The sequence below is a fragment of the Oncorhynchus mykiss genome, chromosome 23 (assembly GCF_013265735.2).
Source record: "Oncorhynchus mykiss isolate Arlee chromosome 23, USDA_OmykA_1.1, whole genome shotgun sequence".
NCBI lineage: Eukaryota > Metazoa > Chordata > Actinopteri > Salmoniformes > Salmonidae > Oncorhynchus > Oncorhynchus mykiss.
The window spans coordinates 7,266,989-7,291,322 of record NC_048587.1 but is presented as its reverse complement, the minus strand read 5'-3'; the positions used below and the strand labels follow the sequence as shown (position 1 = coordinate 7,291,322).

General features: G+C 41.6%; 1 protein-coding gene across 1 annotated transcript in view; it reads right to left on the bottom strand.

The window, feature by feature from the left end:
* Nucleotides 1-24,334, bottom strand: part of LOC110514524 (inactive carboxypeptidase-like protein X2) — a 125,223-nt gene that overhangs the window by 71,897 nt on the left and 28,992 nt on the right. The window lies entirely within an intron of this gene.

Here is a 24,334-nt window from a genome sequence, read left to right as displayed (position 1 = left end):
AACAACGTCTATAGATGCACCATTGAGAGCATCTGGTCTGGCTGCATCACCGCCTGGTACGGCAACTGCACCGGCCTCAACCATAAGAGGGTGGTGCGGACGGCCCAGTACATCACTGAGAGTGAGCTCCCTGCCCCACAGGATATTTTACACCACGCGTCTCAGGAAGGCCCGGAAGATCGTCAAGGACTCCAGTCAACCGAGCTACGGACTGTTCACTCCGTTACCATCTGGCAAACGGGATTGGAGTGTCGGGTCTCGGACCAACAGGCTCCGAGACAGCTTCTACCAGCAGACCATCAGAATGCTGAACAGATAACCCCAGCTGTCTACCTGCTCAGACCTGCTGTTCATCTGCACCTTAGAGACTATTCACATAGACACACACACACATTCTTCGCTACTGTGTGTGTGTGTGTGTGTGTGTGTGTGTGTGTGTGTGTGTGTGTGTGTGTGTGTGTGTGTGTGTGTGTGTGTGTGTGTGTACAGTATATACTATTTATTAAACTGCTTTGCCAAAAAGAAGCTGCCCTACCAAGATAATGCTCTATCAAAATACTGCCCTACCAAGTTACTGCCATACCAGAAACTGCTCTACCAAGTTACTGCCCTACCAAGTTACTGCTCTACCAAGACACTGCCCTATCAAGACACTGCCCTACCAAGACACTGCTCTACCAAGTTACTGCCCTAGCAAGTTACTGCCCTACTAAGTTGCTGCCCTACTAAGTTGCTGCCCTACTAAGTTACTGCCCTACCAAGTTACTGCCCTACCAAGTTACTGCCCTACTAAGTTACTGCCCTACCAAGACACTGCCCTACTAAGTTACTGCACTACCAAGTTACTGCCCTACCAAGTTACTGCCCTACTAAGCTACTGCCCTACCAAGACACTGCCATACCAGAAACTGCTCTACCAAGTTACTGCTCTACCAAGATACTGCCCTACCAAGACACTGCCCTACCAAGTTACTGCTCTACCAAGTTACTGCCCTACTAAGTTGCTGCCCTACTAAGTTACTGCCCTACCAAGTTACTGCCCTACCAAGTTACTGCCCTACTAAGTTACTGCCCTACCAAGACACTGCCCAACTAAGTTACTGCACTACCAAGTTACTGCCCTACCAAGTTACTGCCCTACTAAGCTACTGCCCTACCAAGACACTGCCATACCAGAAACTGCTCTACCAAGTTACTGCTCTACCAAGATACTGCCCTACCAAGACACTGCCCTACCAAGTTACTGCTCTACCAAGTTACTGCCCTACTAAGTTACTGCCCTACCAAGCTACTGCCATACCAGAAACTGCTCTACCAAGTTACTTCCCTACCAAGTTACTACTCTACCAAGACACTGCCCTACCAAGACACTGCCCTACCAAGACACTGCCCTACCAAGACACTGATCTACCAAGTTACTGCCCTACCAAGACACTGCCCTACCAAGACACTGCCCTACCAAGACACTGCCCTACCAAGACACTGCCCTACCAAGACACTGCCCTACCAAGTTGCTGCCCTACCAAGTTACTGCCCTACCAAGACACTGCTCTACCAAGTTACTGCCCTACCAAGTTACTGCCCTACCAAGACACTGTCCTACCAAGACGCTGCCCTACCAAGACACTGCCCTACCAAGTTACTGCCATACCAAGTTACTGCCCTACCAAGACACTGCTCTACCAAGTTACTGCCCTACCAAGTTACTGCCCTACCAAGACACTGCCCTACCAAGACACTGCCCTACAAAGAAACTGCCCTACCAAGACACTGCTCTACCAAGTTACTGCCCTACCAAGACACTGCCCTACCAAGACACTGCCCAACCAAGACACTACCCTACCAAGACACTGCCCTACCAAGACACTGCCCTACCAAGACACTGCCCTACCAAGACACTGCTCTACCAAGTTACTGCTCTACCAAGTTACTGCTCTACCAAGTTACTGCCCTACCAAGACACTGCCCTACCAAGTTACTGCTCTACCAAGTTACTGCTCTACCAAGACACTGCTCTACCAAGACACTGCCCTACCAAGTTACTGCTCTACCAAGACACTGCTCTACCAAGTTACTGCCCTACCAAGTTACTGCTCTAGCAAGACACTGCTCTACCAAGACACTGCTCTACCAAGTTACTGCTCTACCAAGAAACTGCTCTACCAAGACACTGCTCTACCAAGTTTCTGCCCTACCAAGACACTTCGCTACCAAGACACTGTTTATAGATATATATATGCTTCACTCACCAGGTTAGAGACCATGGGGTGTTTATAGAGATACAGATGCTTCACTCACCAGATTAGAGACCATGGGGTGTTTATAGAGATACAGATGCTTCACTCACCAGATTAGGGACCATTGGGTGTTTATAGAGATACAGATGCTTCACTCACCAGATTAGAGACCATCGGTGTTTATAGAGATACAGATGCTTCACTCACCAGATTAGAGACCATCGGGTGTTTATAGAGATACAGATGCTTCACTCACCAGATTAGAGACCACAGGGTGTTTTTAGAGATGCTTCACTCACCAGATTAGAGACCATTGGTGTTTATAGAGATACAGATGATTCACTCACCAGATTAGAGACCATGGGGTGTTTATAGAGATACAGATGCTTCACTCACCAGATTAGAGACCATGGGGTGTTTATAGAGATACAGATGCTTCACTCACCAGATTAGAGACCATTGGGTGTTTATAGAGATACAGATGCTTCACTCACCAGATTAGGGACCATTGGGTGTTTATAGAGATACAGATGCTTCACTCACCAGATTAGAGACCATGGGGTGTTTATAGAGATGCTTCACTCACCAGATTAGAGACCATGGGGTGTTTATAGAGATACTGATGCTTCACTCACCAGATTAGAGACCATTGGGTGTTTATAGAGATACAGATGCTTCACTCACCTGATTAGAGACCATGGGGTGTTTATAGAGATACAGATGCTTCACTCACCAGATTGGAGACCATCGGGTGTTTATAGAGATACAGATGCTTCACTCACCAGATTAGGGACCATTGGGTGTTTATAGAGATACAGATGCTTCACTCACCAGATTAGAGACCATCGGTGTTTATAGAGATACAGATGCTTCACTCACCAGATTAGAGACCATCTGGTGTTTATAGAGATACAGATGCTTCACTCACCAGATTAGAGACCATGGGGTGTTTATAGAGATACTGATGCTTCACTCACCAGATTAGAGACCATTGGTGTTTATAGAGATGCTTCACTCACCAGATTAGAGACCATCGGGTGTTTATAGAGATGCTTCACTCACCAGATTAGAGACCATCGGGTGTTTATAGAGATGCTTCACTCACCAGATTAGAGACCATGGGGTGTTTATAGAGATATAGATGCTTCACTCACCAGATTAGAGACCATTGGTGTTTATAGAGATGCTTCACTCACCAGATTAGAGACCATCAGTGTTTATAGAGATACAGATGCTTCACTCACCAGATTAGAGACCATGGGGTGTTTATAGAGATACAGATGCTTCACTCACCAGATTAGAGACCATTGGTGTTTATAGAGATACAGATGCTTCACTCACCAGATTAGAGACCATGGGGTGTTTATAGAGATACTGATGCTTCACTCACCAGATTAGAGACCATGGGGTGTTTATAGAGATGCTTCACTCACCATATTAGAGACCATGGGGTGTTTATAGAGATATAGATGCTTCACTCACCAGATTAGAGACCATGGGGTGTTTATAGAGATGCTTCACTCACCAGATTAGAGACCATGGGGTGTTTATAGAGATACTGATGCTTCACTCACCAGATTAGAGACCATGGGGTGTTTATAGAGATGCTTCACTCACCAGATTAGAGACCATCAGTGTTTATAGAGATACAGATGCTTCACTCACCAGATTAGAGACCATGGGGTGTTTATAGAGATACAGATGCTTCACTCACCAGATTAGAGACCATTGGTGTTTATAGAGATACAGATGCTTCACTCACCAGATTAGAGACCATGGGGTGTTTATAGAGATACAGATGCTTCACTCACCAGATTAGAGACCACGGGGTGTTTATAGAGATGCCTCACTCACCAGATTAGAGACCATGGGGTGTTTATAGAGATATAGATGCTTCACTCACCAGATTAGAGACCATCGGGTGTTTATAGAGATGCTTCACTCACCAGATTAGAGACCATGGGGTGTTTATAGAGATACAGATGCTTCACTCACCAGATTAGAGACCACGGGGTGTTTATAGAGATGCCTCACTCACCAGATTAGAGACCATGGGGTGTTTATAGAGATATAGATGCTTCACTCACCAGATTAGAGACCATCAGTGTTTATAGAGATACAGATGCTTCACTCACCAGATTAGAGACCATGGGGTGTTTATAGAGATACAGATGCTTCACTCACCAGATTAGAGACAATCGGTGTTTATAGAGATACAGATGCTTCACTCACCAGATTAGAGACCATGGGGTGTTTATAGAGATACAGATGCTTCACTCACCAGATTAGAGACCATGGGGTGTTTATAGAGATACAGATGCTTCACTCACTAGATTAGAGACCATCAGTGTTTATAGAGATACAGATGCTTCACTCACCAGATTAGAGACCATGGGGTGTTTATAGAGATACAGATGCTTCACTCACCAGATTAGAGACCATGGGGTGTTTATAGAGATACAGATGCTTCACTCACCAGATTAGGGACCATTGGGTGTTTATAGAGATACAGATGCTTCACTCACCAGATTAGAGACCATCGGTGTTTATAGAGATACAGATGCTTCACTCACCAGATTAGAGACCATCGGGTGTTTATAGAGATACAGATGCTTCACTCACCAGATTAGAGACCACAGGGTGTTTATAGAGATGCTTCACTCACCAGATTAGAGACCATGGGGTGTTTATAGAGATACTGATGCTTCACTCACCAGATTAGAGACCATGGGGTGTTTATAGAGATACAGATGCTTCACTCACCAGATTAGAGACCATGGGGTGTTTATAGAGATACAGATGCTTCACTCACCAGATTAGAGACCATCGGTGTTTATAGAGATATAGATGCTTCACTCACCAGATTAGAGACCACGGGGTGTTTATACAGATGCTTCACTCACCAGATTAGAGACCATCGGGTGTGATCTGTGATTGTTCCGATCCGTCTCCTAAAGAGTCCTGGAAAGAGGTGACGTCACCCAGTGAGACACCCAAAGTTCAAATCAGTGATCTTCTCTAGTGAAAATCAAGTTCCGCTTCCCAAATGGCCCTCTAAATCCCTATGAAGTGCACTACTTTTAACCAAGGTCCATAGGGGCCAAGTAGTGCACTATAATAGCGAAAGGGGTCCATTTGGGAAGCTGGCCACCAGATGGTCTAACAGCTTCTTGGTATTCAAACAGAGGAGGAGTGCTGATCTAAGATCAGTTTAGGGCTTTTATATAACAATGACTCTTATATGGACAGGGGTGGGGGACCTGATCTAAGATCAGTTTAGGGTTTTTATATAACAATGACTCTTATATGGACAGGGGTGGGGGACCTGATATAAGATCAGTTTAGGGTTTTTATATAACAATGACTCTTATATAGACAGGGGTGGGGGTGCAGATCTAAGATCAGTTTAGGGCTTTTATATAACAATGACTCTTATATGGACAGGGGTGGGGGACCTGATCTAAGATCAGTTTAGGGTTTTTATATAACAATGACTCTTATATGGACAGGGGTGGGGGACCTGATCTAAGATCAGTTTAGGGTTTTTATATAACAATGACTCTTACATGGACAGGGGTGGGGGACCTGATCTAAGATCAGTTTAGGGTTTTTAATATAACAATAGATACCATTATATAGACAGGGGTGGTGAGGGGGGGACCTGATCCTAGACTACCTCTCTTACTCTGAGATGATTTGTGGATATGGGCCCATGATCGTGATGTTTGGGAGGAGAGAGACCACTCCAAACTAAACCACAGCTCTGGGAGATTTTCAAAGCAGCCATTTCTGCCCGGGCATACGTCTGTTTGTACATGCAGCAAGGCCTGCGCATGGTTTCCAATACGCTGCTGTCTCATGGCCAAATCTATTATGTTTGGTACGTCGGTGGAGACAGAGTTGGCTGTCACATACGAACAGGATGACACGCTGAATTAGAAGCAGATGAGCGTTGACTATTGAATTCTTCACTTCCACAGAAAATGGTATGAGTATCTGTATGGAATGGTATGAGTATCTGTATGGAATGGTATGAGTATGTGTATGGAATGGTATGAGTATCTGTATGGAATGGTATGAGTATCTGTATGGAATAGAATGTGTATCTGTATGGAATGGTATGAGTATCTGTATGGAATGGGTATCTGAGTATCTGTATGGAATGGTATGAGTATCTGTATGGAATGGAATGGTATGAGTATCTGTATGGAATGGCATGAGTATCTGTATGGAATGGGTATCTGAGTATCTGTATGGAATGGTATGAGTATCTGTATGGAATGGAATGGTATGAGTATCTGTATGGAATGGCATGAGTATCTGTATGGAATGGTATGAGTATCTGTATGGAATGGTATGTGTATCTGTATGGAATGGTATGAGTATCTGTATGGAATGGAATGGTATGAGTATCTGTATGGAATGGCATGAGTATCTGTATGGAATGGTATGAGTATCTGTATGGAATGGAATGGTATGAGTATCTGTATGGAATGGCATGAGTATCTGTATGGAATGGTATGAGTATCTGTATGGAATGGTATGTGTATCTGTATGGAATGGTATGTGTATCTGTATGGAATTGTATGAGTATCTGTAAGGAATGGTATGTGTATCTGTATGGAATGGTATGAGTATCTGTATGGAATGGTATGAGTATCTGTATGGAATGGTATGTGTATCTGTATGGAATAGTATGTGTATCTGTATGGAATGGTATGAGTATCTGTAAGGAATGGTATGTGTATCTGTATGGAATGGTATGAGTATCTGTATGGAATGGAATGGTATGTGTATCTGTATGGTATGGAATGGTATGAGTATCTGTATGGAATGGAATGGTATTAGTATCTGTATGGAATGGAATGGTATGAGTATCTGTATGGAATGGTATGTGTATCTGTATGGAATGGTATGAGTATCTGTATGGAATGGTATGTGTATCTGTATGGAATGGTATGTGTATCTGTATGGAATGGTATGAGTATCTTTATGGAATGGAATGGTATGTGTATCTGTATGGAATGGAATGGTATGAGTATCTGTATGGAATGGAATGGTATGAGTATCTGTATGGAATGGAATGGTATGAGTATCTGTATGGAATGGAATGGTATGAGTATATGTATGGAATGGTATGTGTATCTGTATGGAATGGTATGAGTATCTGTATGGTATGGTATGTGTATCTGTATGGAATGGTATGTGTATCTGTATGGAATGGTATGAGTATCTGTATGGAATGGAATGGTATCAGTATCTGTATGGAATGGAATGGTATGAGTATCTGTATGGAATGGAATGGTATGAGTATCTGTATGGAATGGTATGAGTATCTGTATGGAATGGTATGTGTATCTGTATGGAATGGGATGTGTATCTGTATGGAATGGTATGAGTATCTGTATGGAATGGAATGGTATGAGTATCTGTATGGAATGGAATGGTATGAGTATCTGTATGGAATGGTATGAGTATCTGTATGGAATGGTATGTGTATCTGTATGGAATGGTATGAGTATCTGTATGGAATGGAATGTGTATCTGTATGGAATGGTATGTGTATCTGTATGGAATGGTATGAGTATCTGTATGGAATGGAATGGTATGTGTATCTGTATGGAATGGAATGGTATGAGTATCTGTATGGAATGGAATGGTATGAGTATCTGTATGGAATGGTATGAGTATCTGTATGGAATGGAATAGTATGAGTATCTGTATGGTATGGAATGGTATGAGTATCTGAATGGAATGGAATGGTATGATTATCTGTATGGTAAGGAATGGTATGAGTTTCTGTATGGAATGGAATGGTATGAGTACCTGTATGGCATGGTATGAGTATCTGTATGGAATGGAATGGTATGAGTATCTGTATGGAATGATATGAGTATCTTAATGGAATGGAATGGTATGAGTACCTGTATGGAATGGTATGGTATGAGTATCTGTATGGAATGGTATGAGTATCTGTATGGAATGGTATGTGTATCTGTATGGAATGGCATGTGTATCTGTATGGAATGGTATGTGTATCTGTATGGAATGGAATGGTATGAGTATCTGTATGGAATGGAATGGTATGAGTATCTGTATGGAATGGTATGAGTATCTGTATGGAATGGAATGGTATTAGTATCTGTATGGAATGGAATGGTATGAGTATCTGTATGGAATGGAATGGTATGAGTATCTGAATGGAATGGAATGGTATGAGTATCTGTATGGTATGGAATGGTATGAGTATCTGTATGGAATGGAATGGTATGAGTATCTGTATGGAATGGTATGAGTATCTGTATGGAATGGTATGGTATGAGTATCTGTATGGAATGGAATGGTATGAGTATCTGTATTGAATGGAATGGTATGAGTATCTGTATGGAATGGTATGAGTATCTGTATGGAATGGTATGGTATGAGTATCTGTATGGAATGGAATGGTATGAGTATCTGTATGGAATGGTATGGTATGAGTGTCTGTATGGTATGGAATGGTGTGAGTATCTGAATGGAATGGAATGGTATGATTATCTGTATGGTATGGAATGGTATGAGTATTTGTATGGAATGGAATGGTATGAGTACCTGTATGGAATGGTATGGTATGAGTGTCTGTATGGTACGGAATGGTGTGAGTATCTGTATGGAATGATATGGTATGAGTGTCTGTATGGTATGGAATGGTGTGAGTATCTGAATGGAATGGAATGGTATGAGTATCTGTATGGTATGGAATGGTATGAGTATCTGTATGGAATGAAATGGTATGAGTACCTGTATGGAATGGTATGGTATGAGTATCTGTATGGAATGGTATGAGTATCTTTATGGAATGGAATGTGTATCTGTATGGAATGGTATGGTATGAGTATCTGTATGGAATGGGTATCTGAGTATCTGTATGGAATGGTATGAGTATCTGTATGGAATGGAATGAGTATCTGTATGGAATGGTATGAGTATCTGTATGGAATGGTATAAGTATCTGTATGGAATTGGAAAGTCTCTGCATATTTGATCAATAACAGGACATTGAGATCCACAACCTCTCTCTGTCTTGCTCACTCCCTCTCTCTACCTGTCTCTCTCTCTACCTGTCTCTCTATCACTACCTGTCTCTCTCTCTACCTGTCTCTCTCTCTCCTTCTCTCTCTCTCTACCTGTCTCTCTCTCTACCTGTCTCTCTCTCTCTACCTGTCTCTCTTTACCTGTCTCTCTCTCTCTCTCTCTCTCTCTCTCTCTCTCTCTCTCTCTCTCTCTCTCTCTCTCTCTCTCTCTACCTGTCTCTCACTCTACCTGTCTCTTTCTCTACCTGTCTCTCTCTCTCTACCTGTCTCTCTCTCTCTCTACCTGTCTCTCTCTACCTGTCTCCCTCTCTCCATCTGACTCTCTCTCTCTCTAACTGTCTCTCTCTCTGACCCTGGATCATCCTCCATCATACTCTAACAGGAACAGAGAGACACATAAATCCCCCATATCCTGTGAGATCCAAAGACCACATACTGGTTTGATTAATAGAGATCAGTCCATTTATCCCAGGCAGGCTTTATCAAATAGACTGAAACATTTAATCCTGTACGATATGAGTCTAATAGCTAACAGGCCTGCAGTTTACCCACCGGTGGGTCTGACCAATTAGTACGGTATTTACAGTATACAGGAAGGCAGCACCTGTGTTGACCTTCATATGACCCAGAGTTGACAAACCAGAATATACCGTAGCAAAGGAAACAGCAACATAACGTGTCTTAATAGGGTGTTGGACCAGAACAGGTAACTACTAACATAACGTGTCTTAATGGGGTGTTGGACCAGAACAGGTAACTACTAACATAAAAACGTCTTAATAGGGTGTTGGACCAGAACAGGTAACTACTAACATAACGTGTCTTAATGGGGTGTTGGACCAGAACAGGTAACTACTAACATAACGTGTCTTAATGGGGTGTTGGACCAGAACAGGTAACTACTAACATAACGTGTCTTAATGGGGTGTTGGGCCACCAGAACAGGTAACTACTAACATAACGTGTCTTAATAGGGTGTTGGACCAGAACAGGTAACTACTAACATAACGTGTCTTAATAGGATGTTGGACCACCAGAACAGGTAACTACTAACATAACGTGTCTTAATGGGGTGTTGGACCAGAACAGGTAACTACTAACATAACGTGTCTTAATAGGGTGTTGGACCAGAACAGGTAACTACTAACATAACGTGTCTTAATAGGGTGTTGGACCACCAGAACAGGTAACTACTAACATAACGTGTCTTAATAGGGTGTTGGACCACCAGAACAGGTAACTACTAACATAACGTGTCTTAATAGGGTGTTGGACCAGAACAGGTAACTACTAACATAACGTGTCTTAATAGGGTGTTGGACCACCAGAACAGGTAACTACTAACATAACGTGTCTTAATAGGGTGTTGGACCAGAACAGGTAACTACTAACATAACATGTCTTAATAGGGTGTTGGGCCACCAGAACAGGTAACTACTAACATAACGTGTCTTAATAGGGTGTTGGACCAGAACAGGTAACTACTAACATAACGTGTCTTAATAGGGTGTTGGACCAGAACAGGTAACTACTAACATAACGTGTCTTAATAGAGTGTTGGACCACCAGAACAGGTAACTACTAACATAACGTGTCTTAATAGGGTGTTGGACCACCAGAACAGGTAACTACTAACATAACGTGTCTTAATAGGGTATTGGACCAGAACAGGTAACTACTAACATAACGTGTCTTAATAGGGTGTTGGACCAGAACAGGTAACTACTAACATAACGTGTCTTAATAGGGTGTTGGACCAGAACAGGTAACTACTAACATAACGTGTCTTAATAGGGTGTTGGACCAGAACAGGTAACTACTAACATAACGTGTCTTAATAGGGTATTGGACCAGAACAGGTAACTACTAACATAACGTGTCTTAATAGGGTATTGGACCAGAACAGGTAACTACTAACATAACGTGTCTTAATAGGGTGTTGGACCAGAACAGGTAACTACTAACATAACGTGTCTTAATAGGATGTTGGACCAGAACAGGTAACTACTAACATAACGTGTCTTAATAGGGTGTTGGACCAGAACAGGTAACTACTAACATAACGTGTCTTAATGGGGTGTTGGGCCACCAGAACAGGTAACTACTAACATAACGTGTCTTAATAGGGTGTTGGACCAGAACAGGTAACTACTAACATAACGTGTCTTAATGGGGTATTGGACCAGAACAGGTAACTACTAACATAACGTGTCTTAATAGGGTGTTGGACCAGAACAGGTAACTACTAACATAACGTGTCTTAATGGGGTGTTGGACCACCAGAACAGGTAACTACTAACATAACGTGTCTTAATAGGGTGTTGGACCAGAACAGGTAACTACTAACATAACGTGTCTTAATAGGGTGTTGGACCAGAACAGGTAACTACTAACATAACATGTCTTAATAGGGTGTTGGACCAGAACAGGTAACTACTAACATAACGTGTCTTAATAGGGTGTTGGACCACCAGAACAGGTAACTACTAACATAACGTGTCTTAATAGGGTGTTGGACCAGAACAGGTAACTACTAACATAACGTGTCTTAATAGGGTATTGGACCAGAACAGGTAACTACTAACATAACGTGTCTTAATAGGGTGTTGGACCAGAACAGGTAACTACTAACATAACGTGTCTTAATAGGGTGTTGGGCCACCAGAACAGGTAACTACTAACATAACGTGTCTTAATAGGGTGTTGGACCACCAGAACAGGTAACTACTAACATAACGTGTCTTAATAGGGTGTTGGACCAGAACAGGTAACTACTAACATAACGTGTCTTAATAGGGTGTTGGACCACCAGAACAGGTAACTACTAACATAACGTGTCTTAATAGGGTGTTGGACCAGAACAGGTAACTACTAACATAACGTGTCTTAATAGGGTGTTGGACCACCAGAACAGGTAACTACTAACATAACGTGTCTTAATAGGGTGTTGGACCAGAACAGGTAACTACTAACATAACGTGTCTTAATAGGGTGTTGGACCACCAGAACAGGTAACTACTAACATAACGTGTCTTAATAGGGTGTTGGACCACCAGAACAGGTAACTACTAACATAACGTGTCTTAATAGGGTATTGGACCAGAACAGGTAACTACTAACATAACGTGTCTTAATAGGGTGTTGGACCACCAGAACAGGTAACTACTAACATAACGTGTCTTAATAGGGTGTTGGACCAGAACAGGTAACTACTAACATAACGTGTCTTAATAGGGTGTTGGACCACCAGAACAGGTAACTACTAACATAACGTGTCTTAATAGGGTGTTGGACCAGAACAGGTAACTACTAACATAACGTGTCTTAATAGGGTGTTGGACCAGAACAGGTAACTACTAACATAACGTGTCTTAATAGGGTGTTGGACCAGAACAGGTAACTACTAACATAACGTGTCTTAATAGGGTATTGGACCACCAGAACAGGTAACTACTAACATAACGTGTCTTAATAGGGTGTTGGACCACCAGAACAGGTAACTACTAACATAACGTGTCTTAATAGGGTGTTGGACCAGAACAGGTAACTACTAACATAACGTGTCTTAATAGGGTGTTGGACCAGAACAGGTAACTACTAACATAACGTGTCTTAATAGGGTGTTGGACCACCAGAACAGGTAACTACTAACATAACGTGTCTTAATGGGGTGTTGGACCAGAACAGGTAACTACTAACATAACGTGTCTTAATAGGGTGTTGGACCAGAACAGGTAACTACTAACATAACGTGTCTTAATAGGGTGTTGGACCAGAACAGGTAACTACTAACATAACGTGTCTTAATAGGGTGTTGGACCAGAACAGGTAACTACTAACATAACGTGTCTTAATGGGGTGTTGGACCAGAACAGGTAACTACTAACATAACGTGTCTTAATAGGGTGTTGGACCAGAACAGGTAACTACTAACATAACGTGTCTTAATAGGGTGTTGGACCAGAACAGGTAACTACTAACATAACGTGTCTTAATAGGGTGTTGGACCAGAACAGGTAACTACTAACATAACGTGTCTTAATAGGGTGTTGGACCAGAACAGGTAACTACTAACATAACGTGTCTTAATAGGGTGTTGGACCAGAACAGGTAACTACTAACATAACGTGTCTTAATAGGGTGTTGGACCAGAACAGGTAACTACTAACATAACGTGTCTTAATAGGGTGTTGGACCAGAACAGGTAACTACTAACATAACGTGTCTTAATAGGGTGTTGGACCACCAGAACAGGTAACTACTAACATAACGTGTCTTAATGGGGTGTTGGACCAGAACAGGTAACTACTAACATAACGTGTCTTAATAGGGTGTTGGACCAGAACAGGTAACTACTAACATAACGTGTCTTAATAGGGTGTTGGACCAGAACAGGTAACTACTAACATAACGTGTCTTAATAGGGTGTTGGACCAGAACAGGTAACTACTAACATAACGTGTCTTAATAGGGTGTTGGACCAGAACAGGTAACTACTAACATAACGTGTCTTAATAGGGTGTTGGACCAGAACAGGTAACTACTAACATAACGTGTCTTAATAGGGTGTTGGACCAGAACAGGTAACTACTAACATAACGTGTCTTAATAGGGTGTTGGACCAGAACAGGTAACTACTAACATAACGTGTCTTAATAGGGTGTTGGACCACCAGAACAGGTAACTACTAACATAACGTGTCTTAATAGGGTATTGGACCAGAACAGGTAACTACTAACATAACGTGTCTTAATAGAGTGTTGGACCACCAGAACAGGTAACTACTAACATAACGTGTCTTAATAGGGTGTTGGACCAGAACATGTAACTACTAACATAACGTGTCTTAATAGGGTATTGGACCAGAACAGGTAACTACTAACATAACGTGTCTTAATAGGGTGTTGGACCACCAGAACAGGTAACTACTAACATAACGTGTCTTAATGGGGTGTTGGACCAGAACAGGTAACTACTAACATAACGTGTCTTAATAGGGTATTGGACCAGAACAGGTAACTACTAACATAACGTGTCTTAATGGGGTGTTGGGCCACCAGAACAGGTAACTACTAACATAACGTGTCTTAATGGGGTGTTGGACCAGAACAGGTAACTACTAACATAACGTGTCTTAATAGGGTGTTGGACCACCAGAACAGGTAACTACTAACATAACGTGTCTTAATAGGGTGTTGGACCAGAACAGGTAACTACTAACATAACGTGTCTTAATAGGGTGTTGGACCAGAACAGGTAACTACTAACATAACGTGTCTTAATAGGGTATTGGACCAGAACAGGTAACTACTAACATAACGTGTCTTAATAGGGTATTGGACCAGAACAGGTAACTACTAACATAACGTGTCTTAATAGGGTGTTGGACCAGAACAGGTAACTACTAACATAACGTGTCTTAATAGGGTGTTGGACCAGAACAGGTAACTACTAACATAACGTGTCTTAATAGGGTGTTGGGCCACCAGAACAGGTAACTACTAACATAACGTGTCTTAATAGGGTGTTGGACCAGAACAGGTAACTACTAACATAACGTGTATTAATGGGGTGTTGGGCCACCAGAACAGGTAACTACTAACATAACGTGTCTTAATAGGGTATTGGACCAGAACAGGTAACTACTAACATAACGTGTCTTAATAGGGTGTTGGACCAGAACAGGTAACTACTAACATAACATGTCTTAATAGGGTGTTGGACCAGAACAGGTAACTACTAACATAACGTGTCTTAATAGGGTGTTGGACCAGAACAGGTAACTACTAACATAACGTGTCTTAATAGGGTGTTGGACCACCAGAACAGGTAACTACTAACATAACGTGTCTTAATAGGGTGTTGGACCAGAACAGGTAACTACTAACATAACGTGTCTTAATAGGGTATTGGACCAGAACAGGTAACTACTAACATAACGTGTCTTAATAGGGTGTTGGACCAGAACAGGTAACTACTAACATAACGTGTCTTAATAGGGTGTTGGACCAGAACAGGTAACTACTAACATAACGTGTCTTAATAGGGTGTTGGGCCACCAGAACAGGTAACTACTAACATAACGTGTCTTAATAGGGTGTTGGACCAGAACAGGTAACTACTAACATAACGTGTCTTAATAGGGTGTTGGACCAGAACAGGTAACTACTAACATAACGTGTCTTAATAGGGTGTTGGGCCACCAGAACAGGTAACTACTAACATAACGTGTATTAATGGGGTGTTGGGCCACCAGAACAGGTAACTACTAACATAACGTGTCTTAATAGGGTATTGGACCAGAACAGGTAACTACTAACATAACGTGTCTTAATAGGGTGTTGGACCAGAACAGGTAACTACTAACATAACATGTCTTAATAGGGTGTTGGACCAGAACAGGTAACTACTAACATAACGTGTCTTAATAGGGTGTTGGACCAGAACAGGTAACTACTAACATAACGTGTCTTAATAGGGTGTTGGACCACCAGAACAGGTAACTACTAACATAACGTGTCTTAATAGGGTGTTGGACCAGAACAGGTAACTACTAACATAACATGTCTTAATAGGGTGTTGGACCAGAACAGGTAACTACTAACATAACGTGTCTTAATAGGGTGTTGGACCAGAACAGGTAACTACTAACATAACGTGTCTTAATAGGGTGTTGGACCACCAGAACAGGTAACTACTAACATAACGTGTCTTAATAGGGTGTTGGACCAGAACAGGTAACTACTAACATAACGTGTCTTAATAGGGTGTTGGACCAGAACAGGTAACTACTAACATAACGTGTCTTAATAGGGTATTGGACCACCAGAACAGGTAACTACTAACATAACGTGTCTTAATGGGGTGTTGGACCAGAACAGGTAACTACTAACATAACATGTCTTAATAGGGTGTTGGACCAGAACAGGTAACTACTAACATAACGTGTCTTAATAGGGTATTGGACCAGAACAGGTAACTACTAACATAACGTGTCTTAATAGGGTGTTGGACCAGAACAGGTAACTACTAACATAACGTGTCTTAATAGGGTGTTGGACCAGAACAGGTAACTACTAACATAACGTGTCTTAATAGGGTGTTGGACCAGAACAGGTAACTACTAACATAACGTGTCTTAATAGGGTGTTGGACCACCAGAACAGGTAACTACTAACATAACGTGTCTTAATAGGGTATTGGACCAGAACAGGTAACTACTAACATAACGTGTCTTAATAGGGTATTGGACCACCAGAACAGGTAACTACTAACATAACGTGTATTAATAGGGTGTTGGACCAGAACAGGTAACTACTAACATAACGTGTCTTAATGGGGTGTTGGACCAGAACAGGTAACTACTAACATAACGTGTCTTAATAGGGTATTGGACCACCAGAACAGGTAACTACTAACATAACGTGTATTAATGGGGTGTTGGACCACCAGAACAGGTAACTACTAACATAACGTGTCTTAATGGGGTGTTGGACCAGAACAGGTAACTACTAACATAACGTGTCTTAATAGGGTGTTGGACCAGAACAGGTAACTACTAACATAACGTGTCTTAATAGGATGTTGGACCAGAACAGGTAACTACTAACATAACGTGTCTTAATAGGGTGTTGGACCAGAACAGGTAACTACTAACATAACGTGTCTTAACAGGGTGTTGGACCAGAACAGGTAACTACTAACATAACGTGTCTTAATAGGGTGTTGGACCAGAACAGGTAACTACTAACATAACGTGTATTAATGGGGTGTTGGACCACCAGAACAGGTAACTACTAACATAACGTGTCTTAATAGGGTGTTGGACCAGAACAGGTAACTACTAACATAACGTGTCTTAATAGGATGTTGGACCAGAACAGGTAACTACTAACATAACGTGTCTTAATAGGGTGTTGGACCAGAACAGGTAACTACTAACATAACGTGTCTTAATGGGGTGTTGGACCAGAACAGGTAACTACTAACATAACGTGTCTTAATGGGGTGTTGGGCCACCAGAACAGGTAACTACTAACATAACGTGTCTTAATAGGGTGTTGGACCAGAACAGGTAACTACTAACATAACGTGTCTTAATAGGGTGTTGGACCAGAACAGGTAACTACTAACATAACGTGTCTTAATAGGGTGTTGGACCAGAACAGGTAACTACTAACATAACGTGTCTTAATGGGGTGTTGGGCCAGAACAGGTAACTACTAACATAACGTGTCTTAATAGGGTGTTGGACCAGAACAGGTAACTACTAACATAACGTGTCTTAATAGGGTGTTGGACCAGAACAGGTAACTACTAACATAACGTGTCTTAATAGAGTGTTGGACCAGAACAGGTAACTACTAACATAACGTGTCTTAATAGGGTGTTGGACCAGAACAGGTAACTACTAACATAACGTGTCTTAATAGGGTGTTGGACCAGAACAGGTAACTACTAACATAACGTGTCTTAATGGGGTGTTGGACCACCAGAACAGGTAACTACTAACATAACGTGTCTTAATAGGGTGTTGGACCAGAACAGGTAACTACTAACATAACGTGTCTTAATGGGGTGTTGGACCAGAACAGGTAACTACTAACATAACGTGTCTTAATAGGGTGTTGGACCAGAACAGGTAACTACTAACATAACGTGTCTTAATAGGGTGTTGGACCAGAACAGGTAACTACTAACATAACGTGTCTTAATAGGGTGTTGGACCAGAACAGGTAACTACTAACATAACGTGTATTAATTGGGTGTTGGACCAGAACAGGTAACTACTAACATAACGTGTCTTAATAGGGTGTTGGGCCACCAGAACAGGTAACTACTAACATAACGTGTCTTAATGGGGTATTGGACCAGAACAGGTAACTACTAACATAACGTGTATTAATAGGATGTTGGACCAGAACAGGTAACTACTAACATAACGTGTATTAATGGGGTGTTGGACCACCAGAACAGGTAACTACTAACATAACGTGTCTTAATAGGGTGTTGGACCAGAACAGGTAACTACTAACATAACGTGTCTTAATAGGGTGTTGGACCAGAACAGGTAACTACTAACATAACGTGTCTTAATAGGGTGTTGGACCAGAACAGGTAACTACTAACATAACGTGTCTTAATGGGGTGTTGGACCAGAACAGGTAACTACTAACATAACGTGTCTTAATAGAGTGTTGGACCACCAGAACAGGTAACTACTAACATAACGTGTCTTAATGGGGTGTTGGACCAGAACAGGTAACTACTAACATAACGTGTCTTAATAGGGTATTGGACCAGAACAGGTAACTACTAACATAACGTGTCTTAATAGGGTGTTGGACCAGAACAGGTAACTACTAACATAACGTGTCTTAATAGGGTGTTGGACCAGAACATGTAACTACTAACATAACGTGTCTTAATAGGGTGTTGGACCAGAACAGGTAACTACTAACATAACGTGTCTTAATAGGGTGTTGGACCACCAGAACAGGTAACTACTAACATAACGTGTCTTAATAGGGTGTTGGACCAGAACAGGTAACTACTAACATAACGTGTCTTAATAGGGTATTGGACCAGAACAGGTAACTACTAACATAACGTGTCTTAATGGGGTGTTGGACCACCAGAACAGGTAACTACTAACATAACGTGTCTTAATAGGATGTTGGACCAGAACAGGTAACTACTAACATAACATGTCTTAATGGGGTGTTGGACCAGAACAGGTAACTACTAACATAACGTGTCTTAATGGGGTGTTGGACCACCAGAACAGGTAACTACTAACATAACGTGTCTTAATGGGGTGTTGGACCAGAACAGGTAACTACTAACATAACGTGTCTTAATGGGGTGTTGGACCAGAACAGGTAACTACTAACATAACGTGTCTTAATGGGGTGTTGGACCAGAACAGGTAACTACTAACATAACGTGTCTTAATAGGGTGTTGGACCAGAACAGGTAACTACTAACATAACGTGTCTTAATAGGATGTTGGACCAGAACAGGTAACTACTAACATAACGTGTCTTAATAGGATGTTGGACCAGAACAGGTAACTACTAACATAACGTGTCTTAATGGGGTGTTGGACCAGAACAGGTAACTACTAACATAACGTGTCTTAATGGGGTGTTGGGCCACCAGAACAGGTAACTACTAACATAACGTGTCTTAATAGGGTGTTGGACCAGAACAGGTAACTACTAACATAACGTGTCTTAATAGGGTGTTGGACCAGAACAGGTAACTACTAACATAACGTGTCTTAATAGAGTGTTGGACCAGAACAGGTAACTACTAACATAACGTGTCTTAATGGGGTGTTGGGCCACCAGAACAGGTAACTACTAACATAACGTGTCTTAATAGGGTGTTGGACCACCAGAACAGGTAACTACTAACATAACGTGTCTTAATAGGGTGTTGGACCAGAACAGGTAACTACTAACATAACGTGTCTTAATAGGGTGTTGGACCAGAACAGGTAACTACTAACATAACGTGTCTTAATAGGGTGTTGGACCAGAACAGGTAACTACTAACATAACGTGTCTTAATAGGGTGTTGGACCAGAACAGGTAACTACTAACATAACGTGTCTTAATAGGGTGTTGGACCAGAACAGGTAACTACTAACATAACGTGTCTTAATGGGGTGTTGGGCCAGAACAGGTAACTACTAACATAACGTGTCTTAATAGGGTGTTGGACCACCAGAACAGGTAACTACTAACATAACGTGTCTTAATGGGGTGTTGGACCAGAACAGGTAACTACTAACATAACGTGTCTTAATAGAGTGTTGGACCAGAACAGGTAACTACTAACATAACGTGTCTTAATAGGGTGTTGGGCCACCAGAACAGGTAACTACTAACATAACGTGTCTTAATAGGGTGTTGGACCAGAACAGGTAACTACTAACATAACGTGTCTTAATAGGGTGTTGGACCAGAACAGGTAACTACTAACATAACGTGTCTTAATAGGGTGTTGGACCAGAACAGGTAACTACTAACATAACGTGTCTTAATAGGGTGTTGGACCAGAACAGGTAACTACTAACATAACGTGTCTTAATAGGGTGTTGGACCACCAGAACAGGTAACTACTAACATAACGTGTCTTAATAGGGTGTTGGACCAGAACAGGTAACTACTAACATAACGTGTCTTAATAGGGTGTTGGACCAGAACAGGTAACTACTAACATAACGTGTCTTAATAGGGTGTTGGACCAGAACAGGTAACTACTAACATAACGTGTCTTAATAGGGTGTTGGACCACCAGAACAGGTAACTACTAACATAACGTGTCTTAATGGGGTGTTGGACCAGAACAGGTAACTACTAACATAACGTGTCTTAATAGGGTGTTGGACCACCAGAACAGGTAACTACTAACATAACGTGTCTTAATGGGGTGTTGGACCAGAACAGGTAACTACTAACATAACGTGTCTTAATGGGGTGTTGGACCAGAACAGGTAACTACTAACATAACGTGTCTTAATAGGGTGTTGGACCACCAGAACAGGTAACTACTAACATAACGTGTCTTAATGGGGTGTTGGACCAGAACAGGTAACTACTAACATAACGTGTCTTAATAGGGTGTTGGACCAGAACAGGTAACTACTAACATAACGTGTCTTAATGGGGTGTTGGGCCACCAGAACAGGTAACTACTAACATAACGTGTCTTAATAGGGTGTTGGACCAGAACAGGTAACTACTAACATAACGTGTCTTAATAGGGTGTTGGACCACCAGAACAGGTAACTACTAACATAACGTGTCTTAATAGGGTGTTGGACCAGAACAGGTAACTACTAACATAACGTGTCTTAATAGGGTGTTGGACCACCAGAACAGGTAACTACTAACATAACGTGTCTTAATAGGGTGTTGGACCAGAACAGGTAACTACTAACATAACGTGTCTTAATAGGGTGTTGGACCAGAACAGGTAACTACTAACATAACGTGTCTTAATAGGGTGTTGGACCACCAGAACAGGTAACTACTAACATAACGTGTCTTAATAGGGTGTTGGACCAGAACAGGTAACTACTAACATAACGTGTCTTAATAGGGTGTTGGACCAGAACAGGTAACTACTAACATAACGTGTCTTAATAGGGTGTTGGACCAGAACAGGTAACTACTAACATAACGTGTCTTAATAGGGTGTTGGACCAGAACAGGTAACTACTAACATAACGTGTCTTAATAGGGTGTTGGACCACCAGAACAGGTAACTACTAACATAACGTGTCTTAATAGGGTGTTGGACCACCAGAACAGGTAACTACTAACATAACGTGTCTTAATAGGGTGTTGGACCACCAGAACAGGTAACTACTAACATAACGTGTCTTAATAGGGTGTTGGACCAGAACAGGTAACTACTAACATAACGTGTCTTAATGGGGTGTTGGACCAGAACAGGTAACTACTAACATAACGTGTCTTAATAGGGTGTTGGGCCACCAGAACAGGTAACTACTAACATAACGTGTCTTAATAGGGTGTTGGACCACCAGAACAGGTAACTACTAACATAACGTGTCTTAATAGGGTGTTGGACCACCAGAACAGGTAACTACTAACATAACGTGTCTTAATAGGGTATTGGACCAGAACAGGTAACTACTAACATAACGTGTATTAATTGGATGTTGGACCACCAGAACAGGTAACTACTAACATAACGTGTCTTAATAGGGTGTTGGACCAGAACAGGTAACTACTAACATAACGTGTCTTAATAGGGTATTGGACCACCAGAACAGGTAACTACTAACATAACGTGTCTTAATGGGGTGTTGGACCAGAACAGGTAACTACTAACATAACATGTCTTAATAGGGTGTTGGACCAGAACAGGTAACTACTAACATAACGTGTCTTAATAGGGTATTGGACCAGAACAGGTAACTACTAACATAACGTGTCTTAATAGGGTGTTGGACCAGAACAGGTAACTACTAACATAACGTGTCTTAATAGGGTGTTGGACCAGAACAGGTAACTACTAACATAACGTGTCTTAATGGGGTATTGGACCAGAACAGGTAACTACTAACATAACGTGTCTTAATAGGGTGTTGGACCAGAACAGGTAACTACTAACATAACGTGTCTTAATAGGGTATTGGACCAGAACAGGTAACTACTAACATAACGTGTCTTAATAGGGTATTGGACCACCAGAACAGGTAACTACTAACATAACGTGTATTAATAGGGTGTTGGACCAGAACAGGTAACTACTAACATAACGTGTCTTAATGGGGTGTTGGACCAGAACAGGTAACTACTAACATAACGTGTCTTAATAGGGTATTGGACCACCAGAACAGGTAACTACTAACATAACGTGTATTAATGGGGTGTTGGACCACCAGAACAGGTAACTACTAACATAACGTGTCTTAATAGGGTGTTGGACCAGAACAGGTAACTACTAACATAACGTGTCTTAATAGAGTGTTGGACCAGAACAGGTAACTACTAACATAACGTGTCTTAATAGGGTGTTGGACCAGAACAGGTAACTACTAACATAACGTGTCTTAATAGGGTGTTGGACCAGAACAGGTAACTACTAACATAACGTGTCTTAATGGGGTGTTGGGCCAGAACAGGTAACTACTAACATAACGTGTCTTAATAGGGTGTTGGACCAGAACAGGTAACTACTAACATAACGTGTCTTAATAGGGTATTGGACCAGAACAGGTAACTACTAACATAACGTGTCTTAATAGGGTGTTGGACCAGAACAGGTAACTACTAACATAACGTGTCTTAATAGGGTGTTGGACCACCAGAACAGGTAACTACTAACATAACGTGTCTTAATGGGGTGTTGGACCAGAACAGGTAACTACTAACATAACGTGTCTTAATAGGGTGTTGGACCAGAACAGGTAACTACTAACATAACGTGTCTTAATAGAGTGTTGGACCAGAACAGGTAACTACTAACATAACGTGTATTAATTGGGTGTTGGACCAGAACAGGTAACTACTAACATAACGTGTCTTAATAGGGTGTTGGACCAGAACAGGTAACTACTAACATAACGTGTCTTAATAGGGTGTTGGGCCACCAGAACAGGTAACTACTAACATAACGTGTCTTAATGGGGTATTGGACCAGAACAGGTAACTACTAACATAACGTGTATTAATAGGATGTTGGACCAGAACAGGTAACTACTAACATAACGTGTATTAATGGGGTGTTGGACCACCAGAACAGGTAACTACTAACATAACGTGTCTTAATAGGGTGTTGGACCAGAACAGGTAACTACTAACATAACGTGTCTTAATGGGGTGTTGGACCAGAACAGGTAACTACTAACATAACATGTCTTAATAGGGTGTTGGACCAGAACAGGTAACTACTAACATAACGTGTCTTAATAGGGTATTGGACCAGAACAGGTAACTACTAACATAACGTGTCTTAATAGGGTGTTGGACCAGAACAGGTAACTACTAACATAACGTGTCTTAATAGGGTGTTGGACCAGAACAGGTAACTACTAACATAACGTGTCTTAATGGGGTATTGGACCAGAACAGGTAACTACTAACATAACGTGTCTTAATAGGGTGTTGGACCAGAACAGGTAACTACTAACATAACGTGTCTTAATAGGGTATTGGACCAGAACAGGTAACTACTAACATAACGTGTCTTAATAGGGTATTGGACCACCAGAACAGGTAACTACTAACATAACGTGTATTAATAGGGTGTTGGACCAGAACAGGTAACTACTAACATAACGTGTCTTAATGGGGTGTTGGACCAGAACAGGTAACTACTAACATAACGTGTCTTAATAGGGTATTGGACCACCAGAACAGGTAACTACTAACATAACGTGTATTAATGGGGTGTTGGACCACCAGAACAGGTAACTACTAACATAACGTGTCTTAATAGGGTGTTGGACCAGAACAGGTAACTACTAACATAACGTGTCTT